This window comes from Lagenorhynchus albirostris, chromosome 11 (assembly GCF_949774975.1).
Source record: "Lagenorhynchus albirostris chromosome 11, mLagAlb1.1, whole genome shotgun sequence".
NCBI lineage: Eukaryota > Metazoa > Chordata > Mammalia > Artiodactyla > Delphinidae > Lagenorhynchus > Lagenorhynchus albirostris.
In genome coordinates, this window is record NC_083105.1 from 73,088,125 (window position 1) to 73,105,004 (window position 16,880).

General features: G+C 44.8%; 1 pseudogene; it reads left to right on the forward strand.

Moving 5' to 3' along the window:
• Nucleotides 1–3,381: 3,381 nt before the first annotated feature.
• On the forward strand, nt 3,382–5,836 carry LOC132528942 (serine/arginine-rich splicing factor 3-like; annotated as a pseudogene).
• Nucleotides 5,837–16,880: the final 11,044 nt, after the last annotated feature.

Genomic DNA, 16,880 nt, shown 5'->3' on the forward strand with positions numbered 1-16,880 from the left:
CTCTCTGGTCTGCAGTGGGGTTCTCCTGGGAGCCCCCAGTCACCACAGGACCAGCGTGGCCTGTGTGTGGCCCAAGAAGGTGGGGACACAAGACTGTCCCCCATGCCCCCCGCATCACCCGCGAGGCCGAGCGAGCACCAGTGGTGTCTGCGGGGAAGATGAAGGGCTCACGCACAGCCCCCATCCACAGAAGCACAGACTGCAGCCACATGCGCTATGGAACAAACACAAGTGTCCATGCAGGACCCGATGTCTGAACGTCAAGGCCATGCCCGGGCCACAGTGAGAAGGTGCATCCCCCATGCAAGCCACAGAGAGGGGATGGGGGGGCTATCTGCGATTCTGAGCTCATCGGGTATCACCCCAGAGGGAGAGGGAGAGGGAGAGAGGTAGACAGAAGTACAGAGGGAGAGAAAGAGAGAGGGAGGGAGAGACGTCTCTCCCTTCCCTGGGGGTTCTCTAGTGCAGCCAAGGCTGAAAACCACTGCATTTTGGGAGATGGGTCCTCGTGGAAGAGTTAAATAGTAGCTCATGGCATTATCGACACATACTAAAAAGGCCCCAAATCTTGGGGAGTCAGGGAGGGGAGTGTCGGCTGCCTCGTAAACGAGGAGAGATTGGGCATCAGGGGAGGTGCCTGTGCAGCCTGCGCCCAGGGCCCCGCAGACTTCATCTCCCAGCGGTGGTCCTGGGTTGGAAGTCAGCGGGGAGGTCAGGCTGTCCAAGCATCAACGTTGACTTCAGGGCTGATCTAAAAGGCACCTGGTGTTTGTTGAAGCAGAAAAAAGAGAAAGCAGTAGGGAGAGGATGGGAGTGGGAGGGGGAGGGAGCCCCCCTCCTCAGCACTTGTACCGCTCTCCCTCTCTCTCTCCCTTTCTCCCTCTCTCCCTCTACCTCGCTGCCTCTCCCTCTCCCTCTCCCTCCATCTCTCCCCCTGCCTCTCTCCCTCCCTCTCTCCCTGTCTCTCTTTCCCTGTCCCTCTCTCTCTCTCCCTCTTTCCTTCCCCCTCTCCCTCTCCCCCTTTCCCTCTCCCTCTCCCCCTCTCCCCCTCTCCCTTCCTCTCTCCCTGTCCCTGTTTCCCTGTTCCGCACGCTCTGGCTCTACCTCTTTCCCTCTCCCTCTCCCTCCACCTCCTTCCCTCTCTGGAGAGGGAAGGAGGTGGAGGGAGAGGGAGAGAGAGATGGAGAGGGAGGGGGAGAGGGAGAGAGAGATGGAGAGGGAGGGGGGAGAGGGAGAGAGAAGGGGGAGAGGGAGAGAGTGATAGAGGGAGGGAGCGAAAGATGTCTCTCCCTCCCTCCCTCTCTCCCTCCCTCTCTCCCTCTCCCTCCCTCCTTCTCCTCCCTCTCCCTCTCGCTCCAACTCTCCTTCTCCCTCCGTCTCTCCATCTCCCTCACTCCCTCCCAGAGAGGCAGAGATAAGGCAGAGGGAGAGAGGGAGAGGGAGAGATGGAGGGAGAAAGAGGTCTCTTCCTCCCTCCCTCTCCCTCTCGCCTTCTCTCCCTCTCTCCCTCTCCCTCTCTCTCTCCCTGTCCCTGTTTCCCTGTTCCGGTCTCCCTCTCCCTCTGTCCCTCTCCCTTGTCTCTGCCTCTCCCTCCATCTCTCCCTCTCTGAGAGGGAGTGAGGGCGAGGGAGAGATGGAGGGAGAGGGAGTGACAGAGGGAGGAAGAGGGAGAGAGGAAGGGAAAGGGCGAGGGAAGGAGAAGGGGAGACGGAGGGAGGGTGAGAGGGAGAGTCGGAGGAGAGAGGGAGAGGAGGGAGGGAAGAAGAGACCATTTTCCCTCTCCCGCTCTCCCTCTGTCTCTCTCTCTCTCTCCCTCTCTCTCTCTCTCCCTCTGTCCCTCTCTCTCTTCCTCTCTCCCTCTCCCTCCATCTCTCCCTCTCCCTCTCCCTTATCTCTGCCTCTCCCTCCATCTCTCCCTATGTGGGAAGGAGTGAGGGAGATGGAGACATGGAGGGAGAGGGAGAGTTGGTGGAAGAGGGAGAGGGAGGAGAAGGAGAGAGGGAGGGAGAGAGGGAGAGACATCTTTACTCCCTCCCTCTATCCCTCTCTCCCTTTCCCCTCTCTCCCTTCCTCTCCCCCCTCCCTCTCCTGCTCTCCCTCTCCCTCTTTCCCTCTCCCTCTCCCTCCACCTCCTTCCATCTCTGGAGAGGGAAGGAGGTGGAGGGAGAGGGAGAGGGAAAGAGGGAGAGGGAGAGCGGAACAGGGAAACAGGGACAGGGAGAGAGGGAGGGAGAGGGAGAGAAGGAGGACAGAGGGAGAGGGAGGGAGGAAGAGACCTCTTTCCCTCTCCCTCTCCCCCCCTTTCTTTCCCTCTCCTCTCCATATCTCTCTCCCTCTCTTCCTCTCCCTCCCTCTCCCTCCATCTCTCCCTCTCCCTCTCTCCCTCTCCCTTGTCTCTGCCTCTCCATCTCTCCCTCTCTGGGAGGGAGTGAGGGAGATGGAGAGACGGAGGGAGCGGGAGAGTTGGAGGGAGAGGAAGAGGGAGGAGAAGGAGGGAGGGAGAGGGAGAGGGAGGGAGAGAGGGAGAGAGGGAGGGAGGGAGAGAGGGATAAAGGGAGGGAGGGAGAGAAGGAGGGAGGGAGGGAGGGAGGGAGGGAGAGACGTCTTTCGCTCCCTCCCTCTATCCCTCTCTCCCTCTCCCCCCCTCTCTCCCTCTCCCCCGCCTCCTGCTCTCTCTCCCTGTCCCTCCACCTCCTTCCCTCTCCAGAGAGGGAAGGAGGTGGAGGGACAGGGAGAGGGAAAGAGGTAGAGGGAGGGCGTGCGGAACAGGGAAACAGGGACAGGGAGAGAGGAAGGGAGAGAGGGACAGGGAAGAGGGACGGGGGAGGCGGGAAGAGGGAGGGGGGAGGCAGGAGAGAGACGGGGGAGAGGGAGGAGGTAGAGGGAGGGGGTGGGGAGAGGGAGAGGGATGTGGGAGAGCGAGGGGGAGACGGAGGTGGAGAGGGAGTTGGGAGAGGGACGGGGAGAGGGACGGGGAGGGGGGAGAGGGAGGGGGCGAGGGACGAGAGGAAGCAGGGAGAAAAGAGAGAAAGAACACACCATCTACATTTCTGTCAAATGACACCGGGGATCCTTACACAACCAGGAGAAAATAACACAGCGAGGCTCTTTCTCAGCTGGAACTGGAACTGCAGATGGGGCCAAACACCACCAGGGTGGCCACACATGTCCAGCTGCCGCCCCAGCCCCCTGAGTCTGGTCACCAGGGCTCTGAGTGTTTGCTCCTGGGACCTGGGGTTCACCCTGTCACCCTGGAGGTCGGGCCTAGACAGCAGGGCCCCGGGCTGGACACGTAGGGGGAAAAGCATCCCCACAGGACAGCTGTGCGAGCCGATTCAGCTGCGAGATTCTAGAGGCCCGGGATCACCCTGTGGCCCATGAAACCCAGGAGCCAGGAGGCTCTTGCATCGGGATTCCTGTCCGTTGGACTGTAACGTTTTTGTAAGGAATCTTGGAAACAGTGGTAACAAGACTGAATTCGAACGAGCTTTAGGATATTATGGACCACTCCGAAGTGTGTGGGTTGCTAAAAACCCTCCTGGCTTCGCTCTTGTTGAAAATGAAGATCCCCGAGATGCAGCGGATGCTGTCTGAGAACTAGACGGGAGAACGCTCTGTGGCTGCCGAGTAAGAGTGGACCTGTCGAATGGGGAAAGGAGAAGTCGAAATCGTGGCCGCCTCCTTCTTGGGGTCGTCGCCCTCGAGATGATTATCGGAGGAGGAATCCTCCCCCTCACCACACATCTCCAAGACGGAGAAGCTTCTCTCGCAGCCGGAGCAGGTCCCTTTAGTAGATATAGGAGAAGAGAGAGATCACTGTCCCAGGAGAGAAATCGCAAGCCGTCCCGATCTTTCTCTAGGTCTCCTAGCCGATCCAGGTCAAATGAAAGGAAATAGCAGACCACTTTGCAAGAGGAGTGGTGCACAGGAAATAACTTCATTTGACAGGAGTATGTACAGAAAATTCAAGTTTCGTTTGAGACTTCCGAAGCTTGATGCACTTTTTAAATGTTTTAGCTGTTCACATTTGTTTGTCTCTTGGGACAGTGACACATAAAGGTGTCATTCTCTATGGTTTGAAATGGGTCATATGAGGCATGTAATATGAAGAATTGTTTCTTTACAATGTTCTCTTAAGCAAAATTGAATTTGCTTTGAATTTTTGGTCTTGCCTAGACTGATAATAAAACTCTAACTCCTGCCCACCTAAAGTGTGATGTTTATTATTATGGAAACAACACTGGCAAACACTGAAAAGACTTTCTGTAGCTGGGATATGGTATGCAGCTGTAGTTAAGCAAGCAGTCTTTAAAAGGTGCTGTGAACACAAGCCAGCAGGTAGAAATGAAAGCCGCACACTTACCCTAGATTAGAGGGTTAAGAATTCCACTAGTCTTCACACTGGACAAGAGGTTGTCCAGTGAGTTTAGAATCTAAGAAGTTTCAAGGAAGTTAGTTTCCCTTTGAGTTAGGTCATAAGTCCCCTCTGTGATTGCTGTACATGAATACATAGCTCTTTGTAGTGTTTTTTGGAAGTTGAGATTATCAAGATACCGATGTCTTGCCAGATGAAGAGTATATTGTAGAGCTGAACTTTGAGTTACTGTGCAATTTTTTTTTTCATGCTGTCATTTGTAATATGTTTTGTGAGACTCCTTGAGATTAAAGTTTTGGTTCCAAAAGGAACAAAGAAAAAAAAAAAAGGATCCACCTGCCGATGCAGGGGACACGGGTCCGAGCCTTGGTCCAGGAAGATCCCATGTGCCGCAGATCAACTAAGCCCGTGGGCCACAACTATTGAGCCTGCACTCTAGATCCTGGGAGCCACAACTACTGAGCCCCCATGCCACAACTACAGAAGCCCGCACAGCTAGAGCCCATGCTCCGAAACAAAAGAAGCCACTGTAATGAGAAGCATGTGCCCGCAACAAAGAGGAGCCCCTGCTCGCCGCAACTAGAGAAAGCCCGTGTGCAGCAATGAAGACCCAACGCAGCAAAAAAAAAAAAAAAAAAAAAAAAAAAAAAGACGATACTGGTCAGGTGATCAAGGGTAAAATTGTTTGTCACAAGTCCCGTTGATGGTGTGTATCCTTGATGTGTGTATCCTTGATGGTGTGTATCCTTGATGATGTGACCTGAGGAGAATGACATTTTTATCTGTCTGGATCTTCCGCCCCAAACCCCATAACTCCAGCCCAACCATAAGAAAAACATCAGAAAACCAACAGACAAACAAATTGAGGGACAAAATACCTGACCAGTCCTCCTCAAAACTTTCAAGGTATCAAAACCCAGGGATGTCTGAGAAATGTCACAGCCCAGAGGAGACTGGGACAGAAAAAGGATGTTAGGGGAAAGCTAGGGAAATTCTAGTAAAGTGTGGACTTTAGTTAATAATAACGTATCCATCTCGGTTCCTTAGTTGGATAAGCATGTCGTACTAACGTGTTGGAAATAGGGTTACTGGGTCGGGGGTCCACAGCACTCTGTACACTCTGTACAGATCTTTGCAACTTCTTTGTAACACTAAGCTATTCTAAAATTAAGCAACTACTAAACAGAGATAAGAATGTTATTTCCCTGATTTGAACATGCCTGAGTTTGTTTTCTTGGTCACATTTGTGCTATCTGGATGTGTCTTGGAATCAGTAGCAAAGGAGAGTTGCCAGCCCCTGGGAAGATGCGGCTGGTTTGCAGGTGGCTTGCTCTGGAGCTGAAGACCACGGTGGGAAGTCTGCAGCCTCGGGCTGCACTTAGAACCATGGGAGGGGATGGGCCAGCTCAGTTAGGGATGGAACCTATAAATAAAACTCTTTTTCTTTTCCATTATGGCTTATCACAGGATATTGAATATAGTTCCCTGTGCTAGACAGTAGGACCTTGTAGCTTATCCATCCTATATTTAATAGTTTGCGTCTGCTAACCCCAAACTCCCAATCCAACCCTCCCTCCCTCTTTCTCCCCCTTGGCAACCACAAGTCTGTTCTCTATGTCTGTGAGTCTGTTTTTGTTTCATAGACAAGTTCATTTGTGTTGTATTTTAGATTTCACATATAAGAGAGATCATATATGTGTCTTTCTCTTCTGACTTACTTCACTTAGTATGATAATCTCTAGGTCCATCCACGACGTTGCTGCAAATAGCATTATTTCATTCTTTTTATGGCTGAATATATTCCATTGTATATATGTACCACATCTTCTTTATCCATTCATCCATCAGTGGACATTTAGGTAGCTTCCACATCTTGCTTATTATAAATAGTGATGCAATGAACATTGGGGTACATGTATCTTTTCTTTCTTTCTTTCTTCTTTCTTTCTTTTTCTTTCCTTCTCTCTCTCTTTATTTTTTTGTCACACAGCATGTGGGATCTTAGTTCCCTGGCCAGAGATGGAACCCATGCTCCCTGCACCAGAAGCACAGAGTCTTAACCACTAGACCACCAGGGAAATCCCAGGGGTGTATGTATATTTTTGAATTAGAGTTTTCTCCAGATCTATGCCCAGGAGTGGAATTGCGGGACCCTATGGCAGCTGTATCTGTTCTCTGCATGTCTCACATCAACCACCTGCACTCCAATCCTTGCTCTCAACGTCATCTTCGGGGAACACAACCTGCGACAGGGACCTTGACAAGAAGAAATGGCTCAGGGAAAAGCTACCTGCACAGGGAGGAGATAGAGGCCATCGACCCTGGGGTGCGGCGGGGAGAGTGGGCACAGAGATTTGTCATTTCATCCCTGATACTCAGCCCTCCTGGCTGCCCCACTCTAGGTCACCTCAGGAAACAGAGGTGACCCGGTTAGAGTCCCAGCCTGTGCAAGAATCTAGGGGCACCAGCGGGTCTGAATAATATTAGTGCAGGGTCTCCCCCATGGCACTGGGGTTATTTGGGGGGTGTCATTCTCTGCTGGGGGCCCCTCCTGGGCACTGTGTGGGGTTTAGCAGCATCCCTGTCCCCACCCATTTGATTCCAGGGGCCCCTCCCCCCCAGTTGTGACAACCACAGATTTTCCCCAGACATCACCGAAGAACTGGGTGAGGCGGAAGCAGGATGGCCCTGGGTGAGGACAGCGGTGTTGAAGCAACCAGCCTGGCTTAGGGCAAGGTCTGCCCCAATCCTGTCAGAGCCTGCATTTAGAACTGCCCCTTCCCTCTCCCACCTCCCATGCCCTGCAGTGGTCTCCGAGACATCATCCCCATGTAACAAATCACACCTTCTCAGTTTACTGTCCCCAGCACCTAGAAGAGTGTCTGCTATGTAGTAGATGCTTCATAAATACTTGCTGAATAAAGGAGTTGAATAAAGGGATGAGTGGATGAATGAATGAAGGTTACCATGGAAGGAGGGGGGAGATTCCCTTTCTGGCTCTCGGGGGTTGGGATCTCAAGTGAAAGATCCATCCTAAATAGGCTGACCAGCCTTCTGGGGTTCCCCGGAAATGAGGGTTTCCCCACAGTTCCAGCGCTCAAACCTGAGCGGTCCTGGGCAAACTGGGGGCGGGTGTTGGTCACCCTGTGTAAACACAGTAACAATTCCAACTGCAATAGCAATGGCCAAGGACCTCTACGGTCTTATTGACCAGGCCCAGTTCTTCACCTGGCGGGGAAGGGTGGGCCGGGATTGGAATTCCGGTGATCCAGGGTGGGCAGGTGAGGGCACACCCCGGGCTTGTGTAGGGGAGTCCAGGAAGGTTCTGGAGGAAGTGACAGTGACACAGGAGGGAGGGAGAGAGGAGCCTAAGGAAGAACATCCCACACGACAACGTGTGCCAATGGCCCTGGGCCCAAGGTCACACCTGACCAAGGCTTGCTTTTTTTTTTTTCTAATTTACTTTTTCCCACATGGATATGCAATTGTCCTAATGCCATTTATTGAAAACTCCTTAATTTCCCCACTTTCTGTCATATCAAGTTCTCATCTATCTGTTTCTGGACCTTTATTCTCTACCATAGAGCTATACGTCCCATCCTTGCACCACTAGGGCTGTTTCATCACTATAACTTTATTTTTTATTCATTTATTTCTTTGGCCGTGCCGGGCGGCATGTGGGATCTTATTTCCCTGACCAGGGATCGAACCCGCACCCCTTGCAGTGGAAGCTCAAGTCTTAATCGCTGGACCTCCAGGGAAGTCCCCAGGGCTTGCTTTGACATCCATCGAATGGTGGCGGGTGGGCACGGGAACAGCTGTCTGTGAGCCATCCTGTGTAGAAATGCAGGGTGGAGGGCAGGACAGCTGGAGCGGGAGGGGAAGAGGCGGGGGAGGGAGGGAAGGATGGCGGGCGGGCGAGAGACAGAGAGTTTCTGGAGACACTAGCTCTGGCCTTGTCCTAGGGCATGAAAGCTGAAAATAGCTCCTAGTGCCGGGAGCCTTGGAGCTGGAGCCTGGGATCCAGGGTGACTGGCTCTCCTCCCTGGTGTGCGTGTGTGGGAGGGGGGGTGGGCTCTGGACTTCTCAGGCTGGGAATGGGGTGCACGGAGCAGGGACGGAGCAGGGACCCTTCTCTCTGGGACCTCGCGGGCCATCCTTAGCTCACAAAGCTGAGCCACTCCTGGCCTTATGAGTGGGGGGCTTATCCTCCCTGTCCCCTGGATCACACCCCCTCACACACAACTTCCCCTTGTGTGCTCCCAGCAACCAAGAGAATCTGTTTTTAAAAGATTTGGGGGAGGGGGGGTAAACATACAAACAAGAGCAGAATGGATACTTTTTCAGAATGGGAATGGCTCTGTGTAACCCCATCCCCAGGGTAACCAGAGTCCTGACCTCTAACACCCTTGACGAGTCAGCCTTGGTCTGGGCTTGCAGACCCACGGAAGCTTCCTCATCCCCTTCTTCAGACCCCGTCTCTCCCTCAGCGTCTTTGTGAGAGGCACCCGGGGAAGTGGGACTGCTAGGTTGTACTGCTGCTAGAACTCCACCTGGGCTCCACCAGGTTCCAGCCCCCCGCCCTGTGCACCTCTCTGACCCTGAGGCACCTCAACTTGTAGGAGTGGCATCACCTTCCCTCCCGGGACTTGCGACACTTAAGGGAGACACAGAAAGGACAAGTGTTTGGCTCCCTGGCTGGCAAAGAGCAGGTGCTCAATTGTCATAAGTGTCCATATCAGTGAGGGTTCTCCAGACAAACAGAATCCATAGGGTGTGTGTGTATATACACACACACGTACATATGTACACGCATACAAAAATATACAGCTGTGTATATATGCAGTACGCATACAGACATATACACATATAGTATATGCAATACGCAAATACATATATACACACATATACATAAAATGCATAGTTTGTATATATACAGTATGTCTACACACATATACACATAATATATACAATAGACACAAACATATACACTATACATACACACATATGAAATGCATAGTTTGTATATATATACAGTATGTACACATACGTATAAGATATGCAATATACACACCTAGGTACGTCTATATCATACATATATACACACATACAAAGATATTTAGGTGTGTATATATACAGTATACATACATACACATAATATATGCAATACATACACGTACATACATATAGACACACATATACACCTACATATAAAAGCATGTAGAATAAAAATATATATGTACTGCCATCTATAAATTCGTCGTATATATACATACACATATCATATGTAGGATACATACACATACATATATACAATGTATACACACACATACACACCTATATGTAAATATGTGCATGTACATACACATATAAATACATAGGCAAGTGTGTATCATTTCCTCTAAGATCAGGAACAAGACAAGGATGTCCACTCTTGCCACTTTTATGCAACATAGTTTTGGAAGTCCTAGCCACAGCAATCAGAAAAGAAAAAGCAAATAAATGGACCCAAATTATAAAAGAAGAAGTAAAACTATCACTGTTTGCAGATGACATGATACTATACATAGAAAATTGTAAAGATGCTACCAGAAAACTACTAGAGCTTATCAATGACTCAGTAAAGTTGCAGGATACCCAGAAGTCTGTTGCATTTCTACATACTAACAATGAAAGATTGAAAAGAGAAATTAAAGAAACAATCCCATTTACCATCACCTCAAAAAGAATAAATTACCTAGGAATAAACCTACCTAAGAAGACAAAAGACCTGTAGTCCAAAAACTATAAGACACTGATGAAAGAAATCAAAGGTGACAAAAACGGATGGAAAGATATTCCATGTTCTTGGATTGGAAGAATATTATCAAAATGACTATATTACCCAAGGCAATCTGCAGATTCAATGTAATCCCTATCAAATTACCAATGGCACTTTTCACAGAGCTAGAACAAAAAAGTCTTAAAATCTGTATGGAGACACAAAAGGTCCTGAATAACCCAAGCAATCTTGAAAGACAAACAGAGTTGGAGCAATCAGGCTCCCTGATTTCTAACTATACTACAAAGCCACAGTCATGAAAACAGTATGGTAATGGCACAAAAACAGAAATATAGATCAATGGAACAGGATAGAAAGTCCAGAGATAAACCCACACACCTATGGTCACCTAATCTATGACAAAGAGGCAAGACTATACAATGGAGAAAAGACAGTCTCTTCAATAAATGGTGCTGGGAAAACTGGACAGCTTCATGTAAATAAAAAAAAAAATTCAACATGGATAAAAGACCTAAATGTAGGACCAGATACTATATAACTCTTAGGGGAAAACATAGGCAGAATGCTTTGCGACATAAATTTCAGTAATATTTTTCCTTATCTCCTAGAGTAATGGAAATAAAAACAAAAATTAAAAAATGGGGCCTAATTAGACTCAAAAGCTTTTGCACATCAATGGAAACCATAAACAAAATGAACAGACAACCCATAGAATGGGAGAAAATATTTGCAAACAATGTGACCAACAAGGGATTAATCTCCAGAATTTACAAGCAGCTCGTGTGGCTCAATATCAAAAAGTAAACAACCCAATCAAAAAACGGGCATAAGACCTAAATTGACATTTCTGCAAAGAAGACATGCAGATGGACAAGAGTCACATGAAATTTGCTCAACATTGCTAAGTATTAGAAAAAGGCAAAGCAAACTACAGTGAGATATCACCTCACACCAGTCAGAAAGGCCATCATCAAAAAATCTGCAAACAATAAATGCTGGAGAGGGTGTGGAGAAAAGGGAACACTCTTGCACTGCTGGTGGGAATGTGAATTGGTTCAGCCACTATGGAGAACAGTATGGAGGTTCCTTAAAAAACTACAAATAGAACTACCATATGACCCAGCAATCCCACTACTGGGCATATACCCTGAGAAAACCAAAATTCAAAAAGAGTCATGTACCAAAATGTTCATTGCAGCCCTATTTACAATAGCCCAGAGATGGAAACAACCTAAGTGCCCATCATCAGATGAATGGATAAAGAAGATGTGGCACATATATACAATGGAATATTACTCAGCCATAAAAAGAAACGAAATTGAGCTATTTGTAATGAGGTGGATAGACCTAGAGTCTGTCATACAGAGTGAAGTAAGTCAGAAAGAAAAAGACAAATACCGTATGCTAACACATAAATATGGAATTTAAGAAAAAAAATGTCATGAAGAACCTAGGGGTAAAGCAGGAATAAAGACGCAGACCTCCTAGAGAATGGACTTGAGGTTATGGGGAGGGGGAAGGGTGAGCTGTGACAGGGCGAGAGAGAGTCATGGGCATATACACACTAACAAACGTAGTAAGGTAGATAGCTAGTGGGAAGCAGCCGCATGGCACAGGGATATTGGCTCGGTGCTTTGTGACAGCCTGGAGGGGTGGGATAGGGAGGGTGGGAGGGAGGGAGACGCAAGAGGGAAGACATATGGGAACATATGTTTATGTATGACTGATTCACTTTGTTATAAAGCAGAAACTAACACACCATTGTAAAGCAATTATACCCCAATAAAGATGTTAAAATAAATAAATAAATAAATAAATGCTGGAGAGGGTGTGAAGAAAAGGGAACCTTCTACACTGTTGGTGGGAATGTAAATTGGTACAGCCACTATGGAGAACAGTATGGAGGTTCCTTAAGAAACTAAAAATGGAGCTACCATATGATCCAGCAATCCCACTCCTGGGCATATGTCTGGAGAAAAACATGGTTCGAAATTATACATGCACCCAATGTTCATGGCAGCACTGTCCACAATATCCAAGACATGGAAGCAACCTAAATGTCCACCAAAAGAGGAATGGATAAAGATGAAGTGGTACATATATACAATGGTATATTACCCAGCCATAAAAAAAGAATGAAATAATGCCATTTGCAGCAATATAGATGGACCTGTAGATTATCATACTAAATGAAGTAAGTCAGACAAAGTCAAATATAATATGATATCACTTATATGTGGAATCTTAAAATAATGATACAAATGAACTTATTTACAAAACAAACAGACTGACAGACTTAGAGCATGAACTTTTGGTTACTGGGGAGGGAGGGGTGGGGGGAGGGATAGATAGGGAGTTTGAGACTGACACGTACACACTGCTGTATTTAAAATACATAACTAACAAGGACCTACTGTATAGCACAGGGAACTCTGCTCAATATTCCATAATAACCTAAATGGGAAAGGAATTTGAATAAGTACTTATACATGTATATGTATAACTGAGTCACTTTGCTGTACACCTGAAACTAACACCACATTGTTAATCAATGATACTCCAATATAAATAAAAATTTAAAAAATAAAGATAATGAGATTCCTTTAAAAAAATAAAACATACACATCTTGACATTAAAATACCGAAAAAAACCCCATGTTCCAGAAGGATATCAACAATATATTATTCATATAAAGTTTATAAATTAATAGAAGCCTATTATGTATTTTAATTAACATTATTTATATATGAGTTCATTAAGTTACTCTTTATTAATATTTATATACATTTATATATATTTATAGTAATAACAATATATAAATGGTCTGGGTGAATTCCCAAGACGATGAAAAACATGGAAATTTATAGAAATGAGGGGAGTTGTAGAGGAGTAGTTATCTAAAATCTGAGAGTGAAAGGAACTGTAATTGCTAACTCTAATTTTTCTTCCTTTTCTTTTTACAGGCATATAAATGCCAATCATTTTTAAAATCTCATAGTTGGTATGTGCCTGAAAGTTACCAGCCATACCTTTTATTTATTTGAATATTATTTTATAAGATTGGAATTAACATTAAAATGGAAACAAAAAAATGTGTAGACATAGATTTTTATAGAGCGAGTTCCATGGAGGCCAATGCAAGGAGGGGAGACATTTTGAGAAAGAATTACTTTGAACTTGACTTGCAGGTTGATAACTGTTGGGGAAGGGAGTTTAATGCAACATAAACTAAGAAATGTTATTTTATTTCCTTCTAGCCTTTGAAATGTTTCAACTGAATTTAGTAGTCTAAAACTTGGCACTGAAGAGCTAGTAAATAAAGATATTCATTAAATTCAGCAAATAAGTGGAACCCCTTTTCCACTTGATGACAAGGTAGATAATCTTCATGCTTCCTGAATTCTCCCTTAGGATTGATATTACTGGAGGTGTGTGTATGTTGGTGTTATGGCCCCACTGGGTCATTACTTTTCTAGTTTCATTACTTCATTTGTTAGATCTGCTCTCAAAGGGTCAGTTTACTGGTTGAGTTTTGTCTCAATGCAATGCCAGCTTTAGTATGTCAGAGCTGTTACAATCCCTGAGATTGGTTTTAACCCCAGCTCTGACTTTGTCTGTCTCTGTGCCATTTTTTTCTATCTGCAAAATGGGGACAACTACTGTAGAAGGTTAATGCATGCAAAGGTGTTAATACAAGTAATATCCTTATAAGAGTGAGTGACATGCTCAATAAAAGTAAAAAGAAAACAATAATATTTGTGGGGGTTCTCTCAGTCATTCTGTATTTCTGTCTGCAGCTTCTTTTTCTAATGACTGGAGCAAAGCCAGGTTTTCAATACAATATCCTCTTTAACTTTATCATATTACTATTATAAATAGAGAGCTTATCCTTTTTGGTTCAAATCCTTCAGTGTTTCTTAGAAATATTTATGACAATGATAAAACACACAACATTTCACTGGGCAAGCTGCCTCTGATATATTTTGTTTTCTAGACTTAAACCTACTGCAAGTTTGAATCCTCTTTGGTATGAGCTGTGCTTTTCTTTCTCAAAGGGCAAGAATACATCACTGTATTATTTCTAAGAATATCTTTTATATTAAATCTGACACCAGCCTTTCCTTTACTCATACTGAATGATGTCACTTCAGAAAGCATTTGAAGACTTGCATAAGAAACATTTCAGGGAGGAAGATACATAGCAAAATTGTGGAGGTAAGAATGGATGTAGGTATTTTCTGCTTTTTACAATACTGGAATAGCTTGTAACAGATTAATTCAACTGCTGGAAAAAAAATAGGTAAGTTCGTTAAATTAAAAGAATATTATTTGTGGGCATCAGAGAGACACAAAGCTAGAGTAGATTTGATGGACTAAGTCCTAAAAGAAGGAAATGCATCATTGTGAGTCTGATACTCTGCACCACTTTTTCACTTAGGTAACTGCCAATTCATAAGCCAAATTATCAAAACACAGTAATATAGATCTATCTCACCACCATAGCCAATTAAATGTTGGCCAAAGAAGCTAGAGAAAAAAGAACACATAAGGCATGAGTACACTTATATAAATTTAAAGGATTTTTTGTTGGTAGGAGTAATTATTTTAAAGAGAATGAGGTTTAGTTCACAGGAGGGTTCATATGAGAAGAATCTGGTATGCTAGTTATGACCAATTTCTCCATCTACTGATAGCTAGATGGGTGTCCTTCCTTGTGAAAATATACAATTTGTGAACGCTGTATGTCTGACTTTAGTAAATATGCCACTAATAGTTAAAATTTTCTATTTGTCAATGTTAGGAAACAAAATCTTGTGTCCTAACTAGTGCTTGGTTCAATGCAATGACAATATGCACATTCAGTCACAGTAATTAATAGAAAAAGAGACTTACTTTTACTTAAAAGGAAATAAACTTTATCTTCTGATGGGAAAATTAGGAAATTAGCTTCATTAATTCTTCCTCTCCTTCACCTGTCTGCCTGCCTGCCTTCCTTATTTTTTCTTTTACTCTTTCAACAAATATTTCTCATCTGTACTCTGCCAGATGCTGTACATAATATCTGGGCATTCTGTCAACATTGAACTATTTTTGGTGAGATGAGAATCTCAATTTACAAAATAAGATCATGGAGAAGAAATCTATCAGATAGAAAATTCAGACAAAATATTTGTAGGAGAAGTGAGAGGCTCTAGTGCTATATAAGTCAAGGGAAGAAAGGATTGAAAGAGGGAGCAATTATTTGAAGGAAGGGATGTAGATATCTTAATTGGAGAGACGGGGGAAAATGGAGAGGAGGGTGGAACTACTAAATGGGAGGTTAGGCAGTCGGCAGTCAGAACCCTAAATGGAAACAATGCTTTCAGCAAGTTAGATTTGAGCTAAAGATGTATATGTGGTTCTGCAGTTTAGAGTTTGTGATTGCTTGTCTTTAGATCAAAGAGAATGGAACATGTACAGGCATACCTCGGAGGTATTGTGGTTTGGTTTCAGACCACTGCAATAAAGAAAATACCACAATAAAGTGAGTCCCAAATTTTAAAAAATTTCCCAGTTCATATAAAAGTTATTTTTACACTATAATCTGTTAAATTGCAGTAGCATTATGTCTAAAAAGACAATGTACATACCTTAATTGAAAAATACTTTATTGCTAAGAAATGCTAAACATAATCTGAGCCTTCAACAAGTAAACAAAGTAATCTTTTTGCTAGTGGAGGGTCTTGCCTTGATGTTGATGGCTACCAACTGACCAGGGTGGTGGTTGTTGAAGGTTGGGATGGCTGTGGCATTCCTTAAAATAAGACACCAATGAAGTTTCCCATATCAACTGACTCTTCCTTTCATGAACAATTTCTCGATAACATGCAATGCTGTTTGACAGCATTTTACCGACAGTAGACTGCTTTCAAAATTGGAGTCAATCCTCTCAAACCCTGCCACTGCTGTATCAACTAAATTTATCTAATATTCTAAATCCTTTGTTGTCATTTGAACAATCTTCAGAGCATCTTTACCAGGAGGAGATTCCACCTCAAGAAAACACTATCATTGCTCATCCATAAGAAGCAACTCCTTATCTGTTAAAGATTTATCCTGAGATTACAGCAATTCAGTCACATCTTCAGGCTCCACTTCTAATTCCAGTTCTCCTGCTACTTTCAAAGTCACCCATTAGGGTTGGGATCAACTTCTTTCAAACCCATGTTGATATTTTGACCTTTTCTCATAAATCACAAATGTTCTTAATGGCATCTAGAATGTGGTGAATTTTTTCCAGAAGGTTTTCAATTTATTTTGCCCAGGTCCATAAAAGGAATCACTATCTATGTCAGCTATAGCTTTATGAAGCGTATTTCTTGAATAAGACTTGAAAGTCAAAACTTCTCTTTAATCCATTGGCTACAGAATACATGTTGTGTTAGCAGGCATGAAAACAACACGAATCTCATTGTATATCTCCATCAGAGCTCTTCGGTGACCAGATGCATTGTCAATGAACAGTAGTATTTTGAAAAGAATCTTTTTCTGAGCAATAGGCTTCAAAGGTGGGCTTAAAATATTCAGCAAACCATGCTATAAACAGATGTGCTGTCATCCAAGCTTTGGTGTTCTATTTATAGAGCACAGGCAGAGTAGATTGAGCATAATTCTTAAGGACCCTAGGATTTTCAGAATGGTAAATTATTGGCTTCAACTTCAAGTCACCAGCTGCCTTAGAC